At 42.6% G+C, this 24,056-nt stretch overlaps 1 long non-coding RNA gene across 1 annotated transcript; it reads right to left on the reverse strand.

Moving 5' to 3' along the window:
- Positions 1–5,487: 5,487 nt before the first annotated feature.
- LOC121157705 lies at positions 5,488–14,112 on the reverse strand. The gene is made up of 3 exons (XR_005884098.1): positions 14,025–14,112; positions 12,065–12,067; positions 5,488–5,501 (listed from the first exon to the last, which is right to left on the reverse strand). It is a non-coding gene; the product is annotated as an uncharacterized LOC121157705 (long non-coding RNA).
- Between the last annotated feature and the right edge of the window lie 9,944 nt (positions 14,113–24,056).

A 24,056-nucleotide genomic window follows, 5' to 3' on the forward strand; every position in this document is an offset into this window, starting at 1 on the left:
CAACTAATCTTTATATTTGCCTTTCTCACTGGCAAGTAAGCCCAGGAGAGCAGGGATCACACTGTCTTGTTCACCTCTAGTATACATGCCTGGCCTAGTGACTGGAAGTCCACAAACTTATGTTGCATCACTGAACCAGTTATGCATAACACTTTCCTTAGGAAAGATTGTTAAGAATAATTTGGTAGGTTATTTTTTTGTTTTTGTTTTTTACTGTTTACTAGCCTCTATTTTTCTCCTTTTTTTTTTTTCCAGGGAATAATACCCTGACTCTCCTTAAAGGAAGTTTCCTTTCCTTCAATCCAGGAGTGGCCTATCCAAAAATTACACCTCCTTACCAATGGTTCAAGACCAATCCACTAACACAGGTCAAATCAGTCAAGGCCAGTGAGACTGCACCCTGGTCAGACAGGAGCTGCTGCAAATGAGGCATACTTGCCCTTGTGTGGCTGAGGACTGGCCACTAAGCCTGGCGCTGCTGGGAGCCACCTTGTCCCCATGAGGAGAGATGGTGTCCGAGAACGAAGCCACACAGACCAAAACAGTGCCAAGAAACAGCTCTGATGGCCACACTTGAACCCTTAGGTGCAGAGTTTTTTAAGTGATCAGAAGTAATTAATTTCTTTGACAATTCTGAGTGTCATCTGAGATATATGCTATGACCGCTGTCTCTTTTTTTTACATAGTTGATTAGGGCACAAAGGGTCTAGGGCTACAGGAAAGTGGGTAAGACCATTGCTTCCACATTAATATTTTTCTTTCCTTCTGTATCCTGGGTAAAGGGAGAGATAAAGGGAAAAGCCTCACCCAACCTCCCACCCATCCCTGGTCCCAGATGTGGGGCATGCTCCGAGGATCCTGTTCATGCAGTTTTGATAGTTCATCAGTTCGGAATTGCTGCCAATCTCACCATTCCAACTGCTGTCTCTTTATAAACAGAATTATTCATAAATAATAATTATCCATCTATAATTCACAATGTTTTACCATAGCATGAATGGCTGGAATTGTTATCCAGACCATAACTTGCAAAGACAATCTTTGATGGTCTTGTTCAATTTGTCAAATATGCTAATTTCAACATGGCAGGCAAGCAATTTTAAAACATTGTTTACCTTCCTAAAACAGAGTCACTTGTATTTTATATGCCATTGGTTCTGTCGCTATTAGAGCCTGAAAAGGTGGTAAGCTTTCAGAAACACAGAGTGAGAACGCCTTCGGCTTCCACAGCTATTACACGTGATCAACGCTCAGCTGGAGCATTTGCTTCAGGACACACAGGCACCACTCAAGGTAATCTATTCTGTAAGTTTCTCAGGAAGGCCAGGGATTCATTACTTTCACAAAGAGATATTGAAATCACTACTCTGGACCCGACCACCAAATCAATGAGGTCTTACATATCAACGTTCAGAATGGGTATCATGACCCCTCTACCCCTTCTTCAGTTAATAATACACGCATACATATGGACATCAGGAAGCCACAGCCTACCGTTTCTTGTGCCCTCTTGTGGAAAAATAATCTAAGCAAAGGAACTCCTGGATATGTTCATTTCTATCCCTAAAAGTTGCAATGATTTCTAAATCAATTGTCCTGTTGGCTTTGTACTGCATCAATTCTAATCCACGAAATTTTCTATCCAAGAGAGAATATAGGAAATATCTTTTTACATGCCTGAAATAAGTTTAGTGGATATTTTTCTCAAATCTATTTACCTTGCTGGGACTCAAGACAGTATTCTCAATCAGAAACAGCCCAAGAGGGTCCGGCGCAGTAGCCTAGGGTTTAAAGTCCTCACCTTAAACGTGCCAGGACCCCATACGGGCACTGGTTTTAATACTGGCAGCCCTGCTTCCCATCCAGCTCCCTGCTTGTGGTCTGAGAAAGCAGTCAAGGGCAGCCCCAAAGCCTTGGAACCCTGCACCTGCATGGGAGATCTGGAAGAAGTTCCTGGCTTCTGGCTTCAGAGCAGCTCCGCTCCGGCCATTGCAGTCACTTGGAGAATGAGTCATTGGATGGAAGATCTTTCTCTTTGTCTCTCCTCCTCTCTGTATATCTGACTTTCCAACGAAAATAACTAAATCTTGAAAGAAATAAAAAAGAAATAGCCCAAGAGCTTTTAAACACCTCCCTCTCTTTTTCTCAATAAGCTACTCTTCTGAGTGGTTTTCTTTTGACTACCCAGTATGATTTCCTTTCTGTCATGTACAGACAAATAGGTCTACGTGATCAGTCATGCTATTCACCTCTGTTTTGGTTGATCTCAGAGGTTAGGACATTATCCAAATAATGGGAACCAAAAATTTTCCCTTGACTGAGAGCTGGAAGTTGGGAAAGAACTTGTTTTTTTGGACTCCTTCCCTGGAAATGGACTTAAAGCTAAGAGTGTCAGCTTTTTCACTAAGCGAAGAAGTCCTTCTTTTTAAAAAAAACTAAGCAGATAATAATGTGAGTAGAATTATGGACATGTGGACGGACAGAATGTGGGAAGAAAGACGAATATGAGTGAGTCAAAGTAGGCACTGAAATAGTTCTAAATCTGGGGGACAGCCGGGGTCCATAGGCCTGTTTTTAAATTCTGTAGGCCATCCCTGTGTCTTAACCAAATAAACTAATACATTCCTTATTCCAAAAAAATGTACTTGAAGAACAGACTTACAGAGAGAGAATGAGACACGAGAGAGCTCTCCCATCTGCTTGTTCACTTCCCCAACACCCACAGCAGCACGGGCTGGACCAGAATAAAGGGAGGAGCCAGGAGTTGCACCTGAACCCACCCTATGTTCAGGATTTGAGTAACAAATAAGGTGGCTTCTTTAAAAATCTTCATTAGCAACTATCTGGTTCAAGGTTACATGTTTACATTTTATTAACGTGCCAAATGTAGTGATTTTAATTCATGGATGACTGTCATGATGGAACGTAGTTATGAAGACCAGAGGCAAAGATCAGTTACACACCATTACATTGTACTTGAGCTGTGTGCCACACAGCAAGGTCATTTTTTTTTCCCCTTTTAGTTACCACTTTGGTAAGAAAACAGTGTGTTGCTTTCATGGGGTATGTTGACATCAATTCCTAATAACAGCATAAAAAGTATCCATATAGAGCCTATGTCTTCATTAAGGATAATAAGATACTCTGCTAAAACTAAAAAAAAAACAAACCCTCCACTTCCTGTCATAGCAAGTAGTAGTAGTAGCAGCAATCACTATGTAAGCACCAAGCAAAAGCTTTAGGTAAAAAAAAATTTAACCACCTTTAAAGGCATTTAGAAAACCAACGTAAAAGTCACTGAAGGCATCTGAGTGGACTGATGGATAGGAGCAGACCAGTGGATAGGAGCTTTGTCCATCTCTGATTCTAAAAGAGATAAATTAAAAACTAATAATGATAATTCAAATTCCTAGAGCTATACTGTCCGTAAAATTATATTAAGAGGGATTAAAGTGGGGAGGGTGTATAACACAGCATGCTAAGCCTCCACCTGCAGTGCTAGCATCCCATATTGAGACCTGTTTGAGTCTCGGCAGCTCCACTTCTGACCCAGCCCCTGGCTAATATGCCTGGAAAAGCAGCAGAGGATGGCTGAAGTCCACAGGGCCCTGAATCCACACCATGACCAACAGGAGGCTCCTGACTCCTGGCTTGACTGGCCCAACTCCAGCTGTTGTAGCTATTTATGGAGTGAATCAGCAAATGAAAGATTTCTCTGTTTTTTCTTCTCTCTTAATAACTCCATCTCTCCAATAGAAAAATAAATAAATCTTCTTCAAAAGAAAGATTAAAATGACTTAACTAATTGGTTAAGTCTGTGTTTATTAGTTGTAAAACTCAGTAGTATAAAGAGATTGATTTTTCTCAAATTTATCTACAGATACAAATGAATAAAAATAATTTTAAAACCTCAAGTCTCCAACACATGCCATAATTTTTGGTAGAACTTGATAAGCTGAATCTAAGAATTTTATGAGAAAGAGAGTCAAGAATAATCAAAATTATATTGAACAAGAAGAACAAGCCACATCTACTGGACATCCCCTGCACCTGCACCTGGCCGCACATCCTGCAGACCAGCATGGGGCCTGCCACAGCATCACCCGGAAGCACCTCACGTCAGATGCACTGCATCATCTCACACTTCATGCCCAGATGGTCCTGAGACTACACCCTCCTAGCACCCACACAAATGCAGCCTCAAGAGCGTGAAGGAGACAGCCTTTGCTTAGTGGGAGACACAAAGAAGTTGGTGAATCAAAGTTCCACTCTTCAAGGTACATTCTACAAGGCCCTTTGTGGGTCTCAGTGGCCTAAGGCTCTGGCTGCCCACAGCAGTGGTTAGCCTCAGAACACATCTTATACTGCTTCTATTTCCTGTCATGGCTCACTCCTCCAGTCTCTTCATTCTATCCCCCTTCGAGCATCTCCCAACACCAATCAACAACACTCAAGTCCTGGACTCGGGCTCTAGTTTCTCAGGGCAATCCAGAGAAGATTGTGGAGAGCTGCTGCATGACACATCAACACCCACAAAGACAAGTGCGGGACAAGAAATGGACAAGACATGCCTGAAACACCTTGTCACATCTGAAACAAGGCAATGATCAAAGAAGAAAAGGAAGGCATACAGGCAAAAGATGAAATACCTAAAATACAAAGTCTCTCAACTCTCTTCCTTTTGGGTTTGACCTATTTCACTGAGCATAACGGTCTCTAGTTGGGACCATTTGGCTGCCAATGGTAGAATTTCCGTCACCTTTGAAAGTCACGAAAACATCACTTTTTTGTTCTGAATAGGGAAGAGAGGGGAAGGAGATAAAGAGGAAAGGAGGGAGAAAGGGAGGAGAGATGGTGGAAAAGAGAGGAAAAATAAGCACTGGATACATGAAATAACTAGGAATTAATCATTCCTGTTCTATATGAAAAGAATTCATGGTATCAAAAGAGTAATGAGAAAAGAGTTGTTCTCTACAGAACAATTCTAGCTGATGGGTATACATCAAATGATCGCACTGCCAACTCTGCTGCAAGGAGTGACGCCCTTATGCCAAAGCCAACAGGTGAAATCTCAATAGGAAACATTGTGATCAATCACTTTGGCTGACAACACCGAAACTCCCTAATCAATCTTACTGTCATTAAAAGGAAAACAACCAGATGTATGATCCTCCTAATGGAATAGGGAGTGCACACTACTATGAATTACTTTAAAAAAAAAATAAGACTCGAATCTGATCAAGAATTTAGATCTTATTCTACACTTCATGCACACAAAAATAATGTATAGCTAAATGTTCAGTTCCAAATTACACCATGAGGATATGAAATCATAAAATAGAGGGAGCAGGTGTTTGGCCTGGCAAACAGATGCCCTCAGCTCACATGGGAATGTCTTAGTTCAATTCCCAGTGCTGGGCTGTGGTTCCCACCAATGTAATCCCTGGGATGCAGCAGGTCACAGCTCCATAGCAGGGTCCCTGTCACCCATGTGGGAGTCCCTGGATTAGGTAATCAACCCTTGGCTCTGATCCCACTCCAGCCCCACCATCCAGGGTATTTGGAGAGTGAGTCAATGAACACGAACTCTAATTGTTGCTCAATTAAATAATAAGTATTTAAAATTAAAACAATAATGTTGGAACTTTATAAGCAGCCTAGTTTATTCTGTAAGTGAACTGAGAAAAAAAAAACCCTACCTGAAAAAGAAAAGAGTAGAATTTTCCCCACCGTAGCCTTAGCTCAGAATCACCCAACAACTCCCCCAAAGAGCCTGACTCCACAGGTGCATGGTTGGTCCAATGCACTGGTATTTTCCAAGACAATTACCCTTAGAGTGGGCTGCGGCAGAACTAGAGGAGCCACTGCTCGTCAAGCCCTAGCCCAAGATCCTCTGCACTGTGCTTGTGTGGCCTGGATATCCTTTGCCTTTTGTAATTCTTGTCCTACATTTTACAGGCTTAGAAACCTGGCCCAGGAAACAATCTCAGGAGCTTCCTAATGGATAGGTTCTTCTAAGCTTCCAGTGATTCTTTTATTATTATTATTATTATTTATTTATTTTATTGGAAACACACAGAGAGAAGATAGAAAGATCTTCCACTTGCTGGTGGCAGAAATGGCCACAACAGCCAGAGCTGTGCTGATCTGAAACCAGGATTGAGGTGCTCCCTCCAGGTGTCCCATGGTGGATGCAGGTCCCAAGGCTGTGAGTCATCCTTGACTGCTTTCCCAGGCCACGTGCAGCGAGCTGGATGGGAAGTGGAGCTTCTGAGACACAACCCAGTGCCCGTATGGGATCCTGACGCTTGTAGAGGGAAAGATTAGCCAATTGAGCTGTTGCACCAGGCCCAAATGATGTTGTTATTCTCTCAAACAACCCATCCAATAAATTACAAGTATAACACAGAACTATTGCTAAGAATGATATTGAACTGGCTCATCCATAAATTTGCCCCATTTTATGTCTTAATCATGATCTAAGTTGTTAATTCACACAAATTCATGAATCTGTGGTCACTAGTACTGATATACAATCTCCAAAATGAGAAGCCAAAGGAAGCTCAACTTTACAGGAATCTCATCTGTCCCTGATTCACAATAATATGTCTGTCTTAAATGTCTGTACTAATTTTCCAAATGGCAATATAGGTACCCATAAATGAATTGCATTTCTGAAGAAAACAAGCCCAAAACTCCACCAAAATCCACGAGTGGTGACTGAAAAAACAAATGAAAGGGTTACATTGAAGGACTCATTTTTAAAGGTCAGCGTCCTTTGCCGCAAATACAGTTCCCATACAGATGAGAAACTGAACCTGCCCTATGCTGCTGAGCATAATTAGCCAGCTGCACTCTCATAATAAGGTGCAGATGGTTAATTGCATGAGCAAATAACTGCTTACTTGTGGGCACAAAAGCTGCACCTAAAATCACTGAAAGGAAACTTGGTCCTATTTATGATCATGAAGACAAAACACATTTCTACAGACTCATCTGTGAGCGGACCACACAGCACGCTTCCAATTCCAAGGCTGCTGGGAGGAGCCATTCAAACAGTGCAGGCAGAGTTCAAAAGAGGAGACGCTGGCCACAAAGCCGCATTTCCACTGGTAAAAATACTCTTCAGCGCTGAGCACTTGTTGAAAAATCTCAAGTCAATGTGTTGTTGCAGACATCCAGCAATTAGGTGAATTCCATAGGCCCCAAAGTAGGGTCTTTATTCTTTTCATACAAAACTGTTTTCACAAAGAAAATTCTTTTCACGAGCCAACATGTCAGATATTAGCTTTTCTGATAAGAAAAAAATTTTCCTGTAATCTTGAGGCATTCCATGCATCAACTGAACTGCCAGAATTCAGCAAGCCGTATTAGATACAACCCAACAGCTAGCTGGACACTGTGGCAGACAGCCTATTTTAAAACATTTCCTATTATTAATCACATGGCAATATTGTGTTTGGGAAGAAAGCAGAGAAAAGGTAACCACTTCATAAAACTGATGTTTGTTAGACCTCTGCCAGCTGCAAACCACTCAGATTGGCAAGAAATCAAAGGCTGGGGACAGAATACTAATCCACGCAGAGCTACTCAGAACCTTTCCACTGCACAACCCACTGGCTTATGTGATTCTGTTCAGTTTAATTGTATGTTGAGGAAAGAAAGAAATCTGCCTGCTTTGGTTTTAATTGCTAAGAACACACTATCTTTTTCTGAACCATCTGTTTAATTGTAATTACAAATGGCTATGCAAAAATGCAAATGATTAACCAGTGCAGAATTCTCTACCACCAACAGTCCTAATGTCATGAGCCACACTGTGAAAGAATATGTTGCCCTTCCCCTCTCTACAATATTTCATGGTTTAGCAACTGACAGCCTACTATTTATTACAGAATCTCACTCGGGCAGAGCTAAAGTTATTCATTAGTATTCTTAGTTGGCATTCCTCTCTTATTTCTTTTTATTAAACCTTAATTCCCTAAGAGAGTTAAAGGGATTATATCAGAAATGAAACATATGTGGGCCCCCTTTTTTTTCCATGTCCCATCAAAATCTTTAAGGCTTCATGTAATCCACCACATCATCTATAATTAATTAACCAGCACATTCCAAAGCATTGAAGACTAATTTTTGGCTTTTATACACACAGATTTCTGCCTTTCTGGTTTTGAAACATGCTCACCACTCTACTAGGATTTAAAAAGCTACCACTATGGGTAATTGTCTTCAGGCATGAATAGAAATAGCTTAACCTTGAAATTTATTTTAATTAGGGATTTTTCAAAGCTGTGGTTGTAAACTTGGGTGGTTTGTTTATTATAGTAACAATAAAGCAAGCACCAACAGCATCGTTGTATAGAACACAGAATCAGACAAAGTTGTTTAGCTTGGGCTTATAGCAGCAGTTTGAAGAAATAAAGACACAGAAGCAGTTGGACCATGACGTTACTAGAATAACGTGAAATTAACAAGATTTATTTTCCTGTCACTGCATTTATTTTTTTTTAATCTGTCAACCTGATTGGTTCCGTTTTTAGATGAAAATCACTTTAACAATGGCATACAATTCTGAGCAGCCTATCAAACGAGCACACATCAGTTTTGCAAAGTCTCCTTTTCCATCCCACCACCCTGAAGGATAAAAATGACCCTTAAAAAAAAAAGAAAGAAATCAGTGAACTGCACTTTAAATCCTTTAAGAAATGAAAAAGGTGGCTCACATAGGTATTCAAACTAAATTACAATTGATATACTGCATATGTCACAATATATCAACTGCTCACTTATCCTTCTCTCCCCAGCCTAAGGTCCTCCCTGCCATGATCTTATCACTGTTTTTGCCTCATTTGAAGCTCCCTGTGTCCCAGGAGCACCAATATGCTAAGGACACCCACACTGTTAATGAGGAAATACATCTTGGAAGAAATTATCTGAGAGCAAACCTTTGCTCTTGGGAAAGCGCTGTGTTTTCACTTTTAACAACAGCAACGGTGACAGCGCTCACTACGGTCCACTGCATTCTGCAGAGTGCTCCTACCAAAACAGTGATCTTCAGCTTTTGTGGCCCACTGGGAATCCAAAGCAGACTACACACACGGTGCCCCAAGATGAGCATAACCATCAAATCCCAAGGCCCACGCAGCCTGGGGTCAAGCAGCTCCACTTCTCCCAGCTCTCAAACATGCACCAGTTAAAGCAGGGCTTCCACACGGACAGGCTCTGTGGGCTTCTTCCAAACCTCATGAGACTTTCACATTCCAAGCGTTTTTGCTGCTACAGTGAAGACAGATTCTGAAAACTGTTCTCAAGACCTGTGGCACCACAGCATTAATTAAGAAGGGACAGTGACTTTCTCTACTCTGCAAAGGTGTGACCCCTTCTCACCCACAAGCCAAGGGCGTCTAATGGCTTGTCCTTTGCAGCGTATATAAGGTATGAAACTCCCAATGCCTTACAAATGCCATCTTCCCACAGGTATTTTCAGACATGCACTTATTTTCACATCTTTAAAAGTAATGCACAATAAAATAATTATACCTATTTTACATGAAAATACTGAACTCCCTAGTAGAAACATACTCTTCAACTGGCAGCAGCTAAGCACAAATCCTTCCATCTTTACCAGACATGTGGGCAGCCAAAGTGACCACACTTCCTAAGAGACTTGCTCTGATGTTCTCAATAAATAAGGCAATATACCAATCAGAGTGGTCAGTTACCTACGGGGATTTGTGTTAGAAGAAAGGGAAGCATGAGGAGCTTTCCAGCTCTATTTTTCTAATGTATATGGCTTTATTTTTACAAGCAAAATGTGGGCTACTGTGTTAAAAACTATAATCAAGCAATTATATATTATTTCCTGATGTACACATATGTATCCTCGTGAATATACTTCAAAATCACTGGTTAAATTCCTTTCTGAATTCTTACCGCCAACCCCCCTCACCCCCCCCCAAAAAGGCAACAGAAGAGTTAACAAGATCAGAAAGAATTATCAGCTGATCGATATTTAATGGAAAGCAGCAACCACAGGAGGTGGGTGGAGTACTGAAATGGATCCTGAGTTTCCTCAGCAGACAGGGACTGTGGGCTCAGCTTGCAGGGCCTCAGGAGAGGGGTCAAAGTCCAGGAACTCTCCTGTGGGGGCGGTCACAGGAGACCCCACCCTGGAGGGTGAGACCCAACAAAAGATCAACCCTCCCCGTGCTCACAGCCATAGTTAAATGCTAGGTAAGTCTCCTTGGCAATGAACCTGGAAGGGACGTGAAAACCCCAAAGTGTCTGAGAGGCTCTAGCCACAAGCCAACTCTGATGACCACACAGCCCAAATTCTCGTGGCTAGTGGGCTCCAAAGGCCTCCACGGGCGAGTGCCCTTCAGAGTGAGCCTGGACAGGCAGGTTCCTGGGGGACCAGGAGAGACACAGGCAAAGCCTCTTCCATGGGCGGCTACTTCGGCTCAGGCCCTGCAGAACTTGCCGTGAGTAGCTTTCCAGGGAAGAAAACAAGCGGCTCATCATTAAAACAGGCAAGTGCACTAGGAGAATGGGAAAAGTAGCCCCAAAGAAACATACGTGGGAAAAGAAATTCAAGGAACAAAATATATAGTTAAAAATCAACGAACAGGCCTTCTAACTTTCCAAGTAAACCATCAGGAAAAAACAACAACAACAACAACAACAACAACACCGTAAAGCCTTGAAGGAGGGGGAAAGGCAACTTCGATGTCTCTGACCTTCAGAACGAATGGCAAAACAAGAGTTCCTCAAACAAACCAAAGCTGAATGCATGTGTTGCAGGCACACCTACACAGCAAAAAACACAAAAGGAGTTCCTAAAAAATGGCAGACAATGTGCTGACCTGTAAAACAAATCCTAATATCAGAGAACAGATGACGGACAAGATACTCTCACAGATGGACTAAGCTAGGTATCAAACACAAAATATATCTAGGAAATCTCCAAATACATGGACTTTAAAAGCACAGTTCTAAGCTACAGGGAAAACAAGAACATTCGCAGAAGGAATATAAAAGCACGACTAACGTGTGTGGTACAGTTAGAGCATGCGCCGAAGGGGAATACCAAGGAGCTTCAAAACGTGCCGGGAAAGATAACAGGAAATGGATTAAAACAAAAATATGTAAAATTATTTCTCAACATAAGTGTCACCAAACTCAAGATAGCCAGTCATGATATCAAATATTGAGTCCATCTCGAAAGAGCTGAGTGTCCTGGGGATTTAAGCGTGTCAATGCAGTCTTTTTCACATTACTAACTGCAGGAAAATGAACGCCCTTTAACATTTTTATTCTTGAAGAGTAAGTATAAAACAAGTCAGAACTTAGGACTTTCAGATACCTCGTAACTTCTCACTGAAAACATCTCAAAAATAGCCCTTGCTTGCATCATGTTATGGTGAAGAACCTGCCGGTAAAATCTTCCCTGGGGTTTTGCCATTTTCTCACTCCTCATTAGCAGGTGCTATTGGTCCTTTGCTTTCCAGAAAGTTAACAAGCAACTTGAGTTGAGATCCCAAAATAACTGCTGCTGTAACCTTTGCTCTTGACCCATCCACTCTTGCTTTGGGATCACTTCCACTTCTTGGTAGTCACAGTGCTGACTCTGCATTGTCTCTAGGATCAAACCAGGAAAGCCAAGTTTCATCTCATTAGGATTCCTCGAAGAATTACTTTAGCATCTTGATCCCACTTGTATACAATTCCCATGGAAAACTTGACTTGCCTGCAGCTGATCACTGCACACGTAATCAGAGTCGTCTACCTCAATTCAACTGTTCAGCCAGAATGACCGAAGCCACTGGGCTCTCTAAAGCATCGGCTACCGTTTCTGCTAACAAACATGGGTCCTCTTCGATTTGGCCATGAACATGCTTAATTTTTCCTCACAAATTGATCAGGATGATCTACTACACTGAGCTTCATCCTCAATATTGCCTCGTTCTTTTTCTAAAATAAGATTATTCAAAAGAGTTACAGAAAGGAGAACACACACACACAAACACACACGCACACACGCACAGAGATAGAATCTTCCACCCACTGACTCATTCTCCAAATGGCTGCAATGACCAGAACTGAGCTGGTCTGAAGCTGGGAGCTTCTTCTGGATCTTCTATGTGGGAACAGAGCCCCCAGTGACTTGGGACATCCTCCACTGCTTTCTCTGGCCATTAGAAGTGGAGCAGCCTGGGGCCTGGCAGCGTGGCCTGGTGGCTAAGGTCCTTGCCTTGAACGTGCCAGGATCCCATATGGGAGCCAGTTCTATCCTGGCAGCCCCACTTCCCGTCCAGCTCCCTGCCTGTGGCCAGGAAGAGGTTCCTGGTTCCCGGCTTCGGATCAGCACAGCACCGGCCGTAGCGGCCACTTGGAGAGTGAATCATCGGACGGAAGATCTTCCTCTCTGTCTCTCCTCTCTGTATATCTGACTTTGTAATAAAAATAAATAAATAAATCTTAAAAAAAAAGAAGTGGAGCAGCCAGGACATGAACTGGCACACATATGGGATGCTGGAAATGCAGTCAGAGGCTTAACCTACTGCACCCTGGTGCCAGCCCCTTTCTCATTCCTTCTTAAAGTAAGCTATCCATTTATAAACTGCTGACTTTACTGTGGGCATTTCCTGCACAAACTTTTAACAAGGCATCAATGATTTCACTATTCTTTTACCCAAACTTCAGTACAAATTACATTCTGGCTCTTCAATTTTAGCAGAATTGATGTTGCTCTGACACAGGTTCTTTGCCTCAAAGTACATACAATTCTGACACAGCAGATGGTCAGGTAAGCAAACTTTCACTCAGAAACACTGGTAAAACAAGCATAGCTTGGTTTCAGAATATGTGTTTTTCCATGGCTTTTTGAAGAACTGTAGTAGTTAGCATTAAAATCCTTTAAGAAGTAATAGTTTCTTCATATTTCCCAGATCAATAGCGATAAATGGATTTAAGAAAAAAAGTCAATATTGAGAATGTATAAATACACATCCAGACACGTCCGGATGAGATCGTGGGATGTCAAAGGCAAAAGTGGAAACAAAAAGAAATCTAACTGTGGGTGCTGCCTACATACTAAAACAGTGAAAATGTTCTTGGAAAAGTACTGCGGGGAAACTTGGACATAAACAGAGGAGAGAAAGAGAGAAGGGCTATAAGAACTTACACTAAGAGATTTCTGAACATGCATTTCAGGAGGAACAGCTGTGCCCTGGATGAAGCCTGAGAAGCAGGAACAAACAAGGAGACTGCAAAAGGATGCACACTCGTGGGGGTGGGTCTAAGCCGGTACTGACAACACCAAAGCAATACTCCGCCTCACATCAAATAGTCTTACATACTTGAAAGCTAAAGTTAGAGGAAGAGAGAGAGGGAGGAAGAGAGAGAGAGAGATCATTCATCCAGTGATTCACTTCCCAAAAGGCTGCAATGGCCAGAGCAGAGCTGATCTGAAGTCAGGAGCCAGATCATTGGAAGAGAGCTTGGGTCAGAAGCGGAGGAACCAAGACTTGAACTGGTGCCTACGGAGGATGCTGGCAACACAGGCACCAGCTTTATCTAAAACACTACAATGCCAGCCTCTTACATTTCACTTTGCCTTTAAAAATCAAAGTGGCAGAGATGCTCGGACATATGATTTATGACAGTAACAGCGTTTGAGTAACTAGGGACATTTCAATAGAGTGCTAAACAAGTCAGTATGCATACAGTAAGTAACAAAGATTCTCCTATCAAACTATACCACATGTAGAAATTACTGTTAAGTAATTATATATCTTAATGGCGGGGCGGGGGGTGGGAAGACAGCATGGTGGGATAACAAGCCAAGCCTCTACCTGCAGCACTAACATTCTATATGGGCACCAGTTTGAGTTCTAGAAGCTCCACTTCCAATTCAGTGCCCTGATGATGATAGCTTGGGAAGGCAGCGAAGGCTGGCCCAAGTCTTTGGTCCCCTGGATCCACATCAGAGACCAGGAAGAAGCTCCTGGCTCTTGGCTTCAAACTCAGCTCAGTTCCGGTTACTGCGGCCACCTGGGAGAGTGAACCAGCAGATGGAAGTTCTTTCTGTCTCTCCTTCTCTAAGTCTGACTTTCCAATAAAAATTCTTTCAAAGCAATAAAGTTAATTAATAAAATATATTAATGTGGATGGTAAGCAATGTAATTTTTCAAGAAAATATTTTTTTAAATCCTTGTGTACTTGGAAGTCTACAAAAAATTTTAAAGAAACCATAAAAAATGGTTTTCCCACTAATCCTGGAGGGAAAAAAAAATAAAGCTACGTTTGATTACATTAAGATGATTTAGTGAACCTCTGATTCCACTAAATAATTCCCTATAAACTGAAGAAGCATCATCTATAAACAATACAAAACTGGACAAAGATAGAAAGCAAATCATTTTCACATAGAAAAGACTTTCTTTGATAAACAAAACTCAAAGGATGAGATTGCTAGGTTTGGCTGCATGAAAATTTAAAATTTTTGCTAAGATGTTATGCCATAAATACAGTTGAAAATCTATGAACATTAAACATTTAGGGAACAATACAAATGTTGTATACAAAAATTTTCCAAAAAATGGAAGACAGACTTGTAAAATGGGTGGGTCTACCACCAAAGACAGGAAGAGACATCACCAGAGAAATAAAAATAAAAATAAAAATACAAGCATATATCCCTCATGAATGGATTTATAAAAATCCTTGGGCCTGGTGCGGTGGCCTAGCAGCTAAAGTCCTCACCTTGTAAGCACGGGGATTCCATATTTGTGGTGGCTCTAGTCCTGGAGGCCCTGCTTCCCACTCAGCTCCCTGCTTATAGCCAGGGAAAGCAGTGAAGATGACCCAAAGCCTTGGGACCCTGCACCTGCACCTTAAGAGGTTCTTGGCTTCTGACTTCGGATTGTCGCAGCTCCAGCCATTGTAGCCACTTGGGGAGTGAATCAAAAGATGGAAGATCTTCCTCTGTGTCTTTCCTCCTCTCTGTATATATGACTTTTCAATAAAAATCTTTTTTAAAAACCCCTATCAAAATATAAGCACATTTAACCCAACTGCATATAAAACAGTGTTCCATGATGACCACAGGAGACTTATGGAGGGGAGAATAAAGCACGCTCAGCATTCAAAAACACAACCCTGTAATCTGTCATGGCAACACACTGGGGAAAAAATCCCACGATCCTCTTCACTGAGGTAGAGGAAGAAGGTGAAAATAGTGAACATCTACTCACGGGCAAACTCTCCCAGAAAACTAGTAAAACACAGCAACTTGAGCAACATAATAAACAATTTCCACAAAAAAAAAAAAAACTAAGATGATGTCATGAGTGACAGTGCAGGATGAAACGTTTTGCTCTACAATTAGTAACAACGAGCAGATGCCAGCTCCGCTTCTAGTCAACAGTGCTTTGGAGGACTTAGGTGACACCAACTGCAAGATGGAGGGAAGAAAGAAAGAAAAAAAAAAGCTAGTCCTGTCTTTATGTGCAGACATGCTTGTTACATGGAAAATAAGAAAAAGCTACCAAAATGAAAATGATGGAGACAGAGTGAATATAGCGAGGTTGTAACATACAAGATCAAACGACAAAAATAAGTTGCATTTTACACACAATAACAAGAAATTAATCATTAGAATGTGAACATTGAAGAACAATACTTTACCCAGTAACATAAAAGGAAAACCTTATAGAGGTAATAATATATCTACAAAATTTGTATGTTGAAAACTATAGCACGCTGCTTTGGGATATTAAACAAGCCTTAAATAAAAGGAAATACACTGTGTACCTGATTTGGAAGATTCCATATTGTTAATGTCAATTTTCCCAAACTAAAACACAAGTCAACACATACAATCAAAATTTCAGCAGGGTTTATCTATATACCAACAATTTAATTCTAAAATTTATATGGGAAAAATAAAGCAACCAAAAATATCTCAACTTAATTTGAAAACTCAGAGCAAAGTAGAATTAAAATTACTCGACTTAAAAACATTCCAAAGACTTACAAAATCAATACACTATTTTGTTGTAATGACTGTCAGTTCACATGAGAAACACATGCCTGAAATGATTGGGGACTAATACATTCCAGTGTTAAACAGAAAGAGATACACAGATACGGCTAACTAACTCTTGACAAAACTTCCAGGTAATTCCAGGTTTCCTTAACAAATGGAATTCGAATAAAAGAACATTCATAAGAAAAATATATCTCTACCTTTGCCTGACTGTACACAAAAACGAATTCAAATTCATCACAGAACTAAACTTAAAACTATGAAACTTCTTCAAGAAGAAATCTAGGAGAAAAATCTGTTACCTTGTGTTCAGCCAAAACAAAACAACATATGATTCTCCTATAACCATATTCTTACAAATCATTAACTGAACTATACATACAAAAATGTGTCAAGGCAAGCATTTCTAAACTAATAGAAATCCAGCAAACTTCTTCACTACAGATACAGTAACAAATAATTCCATGCTGTGCAGCACCTTTAGTCATAAGGGAGATGCAAACTAAAGCCAGAATGACACCAAGTAGCTAAAATTAACTCCATCATGATCTGTCGCCAAGGTCGGGAGCAACACTCCCATCCCATACAGGTGAGGGTGCACAGTGGTACAATGGCCCTGGAAAAGCTTCACAGTTTCTTGTAAAGTTAAACACACACTTAGCACATAGCAATCCTACTTCCTGGTATTTAAAAGTACTCAAATGGAACAGAATCATGAAAAAAAAATTTTTTTTAATACGCAAGTGGGCATGCCAGCATGCCATCCCTACAATGTGCCTTGCAAAGCAGTCAAAGAGGGCTCAAGTGCTTGGAGTCCTGTCACACACATGGGACATCTGGCATGGAGCTCCAGCTGCTGACCTAGCCCAGGTCTTTACAACCATTGTGTGTGTGTTTTTTTTTTTTCAAATTTCTTGGTGAAGTCTGCTGTTTACAGAGTACACATCAATCTTCCTGACATGAAAGGATACCCGAGAATATCCTGAGAAAAAAAACTAACTTTAATTATATCTCAATATAACTTCCAAAGTATCACTATCTAATACAGTACTCCTCTAAGTCGATATACAAAGCACGGCTAAATTTAAAAGTTGGCAAAAATAACCAAAGAGATGCAATCACACATGGTCAACACTCTCCGCCTGACTACTCATCAGGAAAGCATAATCTATAACAAAGTGATCACCATTATTCTTCCCATTAGATGTAAAAGACTGGAAAAGACTGATCATACCCAGTATAGCTGAGCATTTAAGCAAAGTTAAATCACTACACAAAGACAGCCCCCCCCAAAGGGCTGCAACCCTCAGGACGATGCAATTCCAACTGTGCGCTTATAGCTCAGCTAAGTCAGAAGACAGACGCGCTGCCATGTAGCTGAGAGATGACTGTTGCCCTCGCAATCACTGTGCTTGTCCACAGGAGGCGGGGACGGAGGGCCAGGAACACGCTGGTTATGTAAGCGCTGGGAGGACAGCACACACTGGAGGAACGAAGGGACAGACACGTGAACCATGCCAAGGAGTCAGTCCCCGCCATGCAGACAGTGGCATCCTGGTAGCCACCCCCCACCCTGGCCATCTCCTCAACATGCTCAGACAGACACACCAGTGCGAAAACGGGGCCGTGCAGAACTCAGGAGAGCGAAGGTGTGACGGGACAGACGGCAACATCCTCCTCATCTGTGGTCCATACACCACAACTCGGCAAAAGCTGCCCAGACAGCTCCAGTAGTTAAGCTTTTCAGTGGTTTGCTTTCTGAAATGGGTAATTCCTGAGCACACGCGGGCTGTCTGGGAAATCACCTTTGCCTGTGTACAACTCTAAACTTAATGATGCACTGATATTTAAACCCCGCCAAGTTCAGCATGCCTTTCCTGGCTCTGCTCATCACGGACACTCATCCCGCCTTAGTGGATTATTTTTTTTTTCTTCTCTGCAACACACCGGGTTAGTCCCACAGCGGGGACTTCAATTACCTCAGTATCTTGAAGGCTAATGGTAAAGAGTTTCCCTGGGAAAAAACAAGGGCACTTCCAGAAAGCTTGAGGAAGTGGAATTGAGACACCTATCTTGACAATTAAAAAGTAATTTTGAAAACCAGTTTTTTCGTAACAGATTTTCGACGGACTTTTCCAAGACACTGGATACATACCGGTTCAAGTGTTAAAAGTAATAATAATAGTACAATTTTTTAAAAAGGATCCAATCGATGCAGGAAAGGAGAAACGGAACATAAACGAATGGAAGGACACGGCGTAGAGCCCTGCCCGAATCCCACACACAGCCTCCTCACTGGCCGGCTCCTCTCCCGGCGCGGAGCACCTGGGTGCGCTCGGCCCCGGCTCCACCCGGTAAAACCATCTGGAGAAGGACGGCGGGGAACAAGCTGACAGAGGGAGCGGCGTGCCACCCCATTCCTCCGGGTTCCTCAGCTAACACCCGGGCCCTCTGTCCTCCAGGCGGACGCCCGCCCCCAGCTACCTGCCTGACTGGGGAATTCTCCCGAGGAGAAATTCAGAACCACGTGACTTCTATGGACGAAAAGAGAGGAAGGAAGAGTTTAGGAAGGGGGTTGGAAAGTCGAAGCCGGTCCCGGGACTAGGGGTGGGGAAGTGAGGTGACACCCCTCCCTGAACCCCTCTTGGAGGTACCGTCCCCGGGACCACGGCAAGGACCTGCGACCCTGGCACACCGCGGCTCCCACCTCATTTCCACACTCTCTCCCCTGAGGAGATACGAAGTTCAACTCACAAACTCGCAGCCCACGGACCCCTGAGCTCACCCACCGCACGCTGCCGCCTCTTCTCTGGCCCTCGGCGTCCAGCGCCACCGTTGCTAGCTGTTGCCACGGTAACCACGAGGCGCTGACAGCCTAGCAAACCGCGCGATGATTGGAGCAGACCAGCGTCTGTAGCAACCGCCGGGCAGCTCTTCTGGGCGCAGGAAGAATTTGGTCTCCAGGGACGCCTCAGATACCCTCTCCCCGAAGTTACTCTTAACCAAGTAATTGCCCTAGTATGTCAGGAGCCTTTGACATCAAAAGCTCAAAAGCTAAAAACAAACAAACAAAAACTACAATTTTGTACAAAACACGTGTATAACTTATCTGTATTCTAAATTATTTTCAGTGAAATAAGTTTAGTAGAAATTGAAATCATGAAATTATTTAATTTCTGATCCACACCACATACAAAGTTTTGTCTTTCAGCAAAAGATATAAAAATTGCTAATGTTCCAGTCACTGACACTGACAACCAAGTAAGGCTCACGGGTTTGTCCCGGAGGTGTGTTTCTAGATGCTGAAAGGCAGTAACAGCCAGGACAGTCTCCTTGCTTAGCACTTCACTGTAATGATAAGAAGTGGTGCTCTCTTTCCAAGAAAAATAAATCAATCTCCAAAGAAGAAGAAGTAGTAGTGGTTCCGGCGGCACTGTGACGGAGCGTGCCAAGGGCACTGACTGCTGTGGCCATGGTGCCAGGGGCAGCCTCTGAGAGCAGGTGGCACCGGATGTGAGACAAAAGAATCCAGCTCTGGAGGAGCTGAGGAGAGGGCAGCACAGGCAAAGGAAACAAGCGTTAAGGACAGAAGCCAAAGTGGGCTGCTTACCAGCATGAGCGGCCCATGTGCCTGCAGGCGGACAGGCAGGGCTGTGGGAGGCCCTCCTTGCCTGGCTCATCGCACAACTGTCTGCTTCTCCTCCACACGTCCTTGCTGCTCTGCCACCCTCTGCACCCTACCACATCCCCCTATTGATTTCATCCACACTCCTGTTGCTTTTTACTGTCTGTGACCTCCATGAGGGTCCTGGTATCCCCACCACCTGAGATCCTAACTGGCCCAATAGGAACACCAAGTAAATGCCTGTTGACAATACATAGTGATGGCATAATCGGGACTATTATATTCAGATGTGAAGATACAATGAAATATGCATCCCCTACTTCCAAAGCGAAGACGACTCCCAATAAAAATTGCTGGACATATTTAAACAATGGGATGCTGGACTGTGTGACAGTGTCTGTAGCAGCAATGTCCGGGCACACTTAAATAACAGCCTGATGGACTTACGACTGCTTATGAAGGTCTATACTATTGTAATAATATGGGGAAAATCAGACAGGGGGTGGGATTTTAGAGGGGGTTGGGGAAATCCCAAACCCTATGGAATTGTACCATAAAATTCAAAATAAAAAATGTTTCCAAAAATTGTGGGCAGCACAAACACCTGTGTCCTCACAAGGCTTAAATGCTGGTGGAATGAATGAGTTACGAACTATGTGGGCAGCCATGTGCAGAATGGAATGGTTCCGACTAATTGGTATAGGATTCAATGTGATTTCAATAATTCTCCTGAAAAAAAAAATCTTCATTCTTTGAAACATGTTGTAGTTCAACCTCAGAAGTATTCAGTGCCTGCTATGTGCCAAGCAGTGGGTTTATAGCAAAGAACAAGACAGACACCAACCTTGGCTATGAACTGAGTGGATGCCATGCTATCAGTGCACTTACGGCATGGAACACATGATACGGGTCAGGTCTTAATCAGAATAGGAGTGTAAGATCTGGATTTCAATGACTTCGTGTAAAACGAGAATGCAAAACATCTCGTTACTAATGTTCTTTAAAACACATTTCATATTGAAGTGTTTTCATATTTTGCGCCACCTAAGAATTATTACTGAAACTAACTTCACCTGCCTTTTCTCTTCATTTCAACCATTACGTTACATGTGTGCTTCATGTTTATTTCTGTTGGACTGAAAATCAGTGAAAATTTTTTTAGTTGAATTAAAACAAATTGAAATCTGGGTCCGGCGCGATAGCATAGTGTTTGAAGGCATCACCTTGAACACACCGGGATCCCATATGGGCGCCGGTTCTAATCCCGGCAGCCCCGCTTCCCATCCAGCTCCCTGCCTGAGGCCTGGGAAAGCAGTCGAGGATGGCCCAAGACTTTGGGACCCTGCACCCATGTGGGAGACCCGGAAGAAGCTCCTGGCTCCTGGGTTCAGACTGGCTCAGCTCCAGCTGTTGCGCTCACTTGGGGAGTGAATCATCGGGTGGAAGATCTTCCTCTCTGTCTCTCCTCCTCTCTGTATATCTGACTTTCCAAATAAAAATAAATCTTTTTAAAAAAGTAAATTAAAATTTAAAAAATTGAAATCTGGTTTAAGATGGTTAAATAGACATTTTGGCTGGGGAATGGTAAAATTTCCAGTGCATCTTCACACCTGGTTATGATAGTATTCATCAAGCAGTTACTGTACATGCCCTTAAATGAAAACCCATAGAACAAAATCAACAACAGGAAGAGAAATTGAAAACGTATAACAACAAAGTTAAATAACATGTTACTGAACGACCTATGTCACTGAAGAAATTAATGTAAAAACAAATATATCAGAACCCATGAGATGTAGCAAACACAGTATTAACAAGGACACTTATAATATCTCCCCTGTGTTGCTCCCTGTTTTGTAGTAAAATAGTCTATTGAGTCAAGCCAGCATCTTACCTTGCCTTGGTCTACTGCCACAGTTCCCAAACCATGCACTGAGCAGCCACAGATGCCACAGCCAACTCACAGGGCATCACAGATACATCTGTTAGATGCCATGCAAACTACTAGCCTGGGGGGAGTTCACAGTTGCAACTTTACATTATTATACTCCTTGCAATGATACCAAATCTGTTCAAGCTGGGTTTACAGCAACTGCTGTGGTAAAACACAAATGCCTATCGAAAACCAATGTGGGACAACAAATGAAGGGGTGTACTCCCAAACCACTTCAAGGCTTGAGAAGATGCACAGCGGCCAACAGACACTAAATTATTTGTAAATACATTCTTATTAACATAGTTGGATCTGATCACCAGTTGGCTGTTTCTTGTGGCTGTTGGATGCGATGACACAATCAGTAAGATATAAAAGCCATTGTTCGCCTTTCCACCCTTCCTTTAGAGACCTGACTTCAACTTTTAAGGTAATCCAGGTAGAATGCATCATCAATGGCCCGTGAGTTTCACTAAGCTGGCCTCTCAGGTACAAAACGTCTTTCTGAGATCATTTGCCGTGCCACCCAGGAAATGCATGTTCTCTGCTTCCTCTTGCGGGGTTGTCTGGTGTGATGAAGTCAATTCAGAAACTATGCATTGAGCACTCACTGTGACTTTGAGTAAAACAGACAACACCCAGGAAACCGAGGTTACAGACTCAGTTCTACGATGGATTAATTTTATGTCCTGGGACTAGTTACTTCACCTCCCAGCTTCTGAGGGCATTTCAGCTTCTGCAGCTGTTAAGGGGCATGGTCCCATCATCAGGATGTTCTTTACGAAGCAACTTGGTGCTCATCTGTAATTCAGTGCCCTAAAGCTTCCACTTCTTATAATTACTTCCCCAGCATGCCTTGTACAACACTTCATCCTCACTATGGACCCCAATTTTACCACTCTGTGTATATTATATTCCTGTTTGTCCTGTGTTAAACCCTGTGCTTAAAACATAAAAAGACTACATTGTTTTCTGTTCACTCAACAAATTTTACCCTTTTTGGGACTGCTATTGGTCAGCACTGAGAAGACACACACCTTAAACAGACCAAGTAAACAGTATTTCTGCCAATTCAAAGTTTCTATTCTAGGGTAAATTGTCAAATAATAAAGCACTAAGAGGTAAAATATCGAAGTGGGAGGTGTTAGGAAATAATAAAACAGGATGTTCTAGTAGGGGAGGTCTGATGGAATCAGGCCAAGGTCACTGGAGTCGGTGAGTCCAGTGGTGAGATGGCAATGGCCTCCCTGCATCTGCCAGAGGGCCCCTCCTAGACAAAGCGGCCTCAGGGAGGGAGGTCACTGTCCAGACAAGAGGGGACAGGCAGGCAGGGCTCAGCAATCACAAGGTGGCTAGGTCACCAGAAGGTCATTCTGAAGACAGAGAAATGAGATGCAAAATATACTTCCTAAGTAGTGGGCTGCTGATGGCTGGGAGGGATTGTAATAGGCCAAGAGCTTTCTAGTGGGTGCCACGAACAGAAAATAATCCCTCCCATCCGTAGAGAACTGGACGTGTCTTACTAGTATCTCAGACTCAAGTGCTACAATGAAGCACCACATTTAATTGTCCAAGAGCTTGTTTCAAGAGCAAAAATATATCTTACTTTACATCCTAAGGATTAATCAATATAGTCGATGTCTAGATTGGAATAGAATTTAAAAGCAGGTGTTGTCCTGTTCTGGATTTCCTGCTGGGACTGCCTGCAAGACTACACTGTCAGGGATGAGCTGTCAAGAGGACAGCCCAGGCGAAATCCTTGTCAAGGGGAGACCCCAGACACTCACTGTGCCCTGAGACAATTGAAAGAGCAGCGGACAAGATCGGGGATTGATCCACGAGGACAAAGTGTCCTACTTAGAGCTCTGAAACTGGAGGCATGGGCTAAAGAAGCTCTAAGGAGCCAGTCTCTGAATACTCATCCAAAACCATCACCATCTATACAAATACAAGAGGATCTGATACTTGTCAATATGTAGACAAAAGTAAAGTTGTCTCCTGCTAGGAAAATACCTGAGAATGCAAGGTATGCAATTACAGTTTATATATACCTTAAACCCTACAAAATCTGAATCATCCTGCAGATAGAGTTTACAAATAAAAGAGGGTAAAGCACACATACACACAAACATTGGAGAACAGTAAGTGCACCACAGGAGCAGGCCTCAGTGGTTAAGTTGCCCGTCCCACGCTGCAGCGGTTGGGATCCAATCCCCCACTCAAGGTTCTAGTGCAGCACCTGGGAGGCAGCAACGATGCTGCCATATGGCAGACCTAAATTATGTTCCTGGCACCCAACTTCTGGCCCAAGCCAGCCCATGTCACTGAGGCTATTTGGGGAGTGAAGCTGAAGAAGAAACTCACTTTCTCCTCGTCTCTCCTCTCTCCCCTCCACTTCCAACAAAAATTTTAGAACTGTCCCTCAATAAATGACACTATGACAGTCTATA

This window comes from Ochotona curzoniae, unplaced genomic scaffold, assembly GCF_017591425.1.
Source record: "Ochotona curzoniae isolate NIBS_2020 unplaced genomic scaffold, NIBS_Ocur_1.0 contig_3622, whole genome shotgun sequence".
NCBI classification, from domain to species: domain Eukaryota; kingdom Metazoa; phylum Chordata; class Mammalia; order Lagomorpha; family Ochotonidae; genus Ochotona; species Ochotona curzoniae.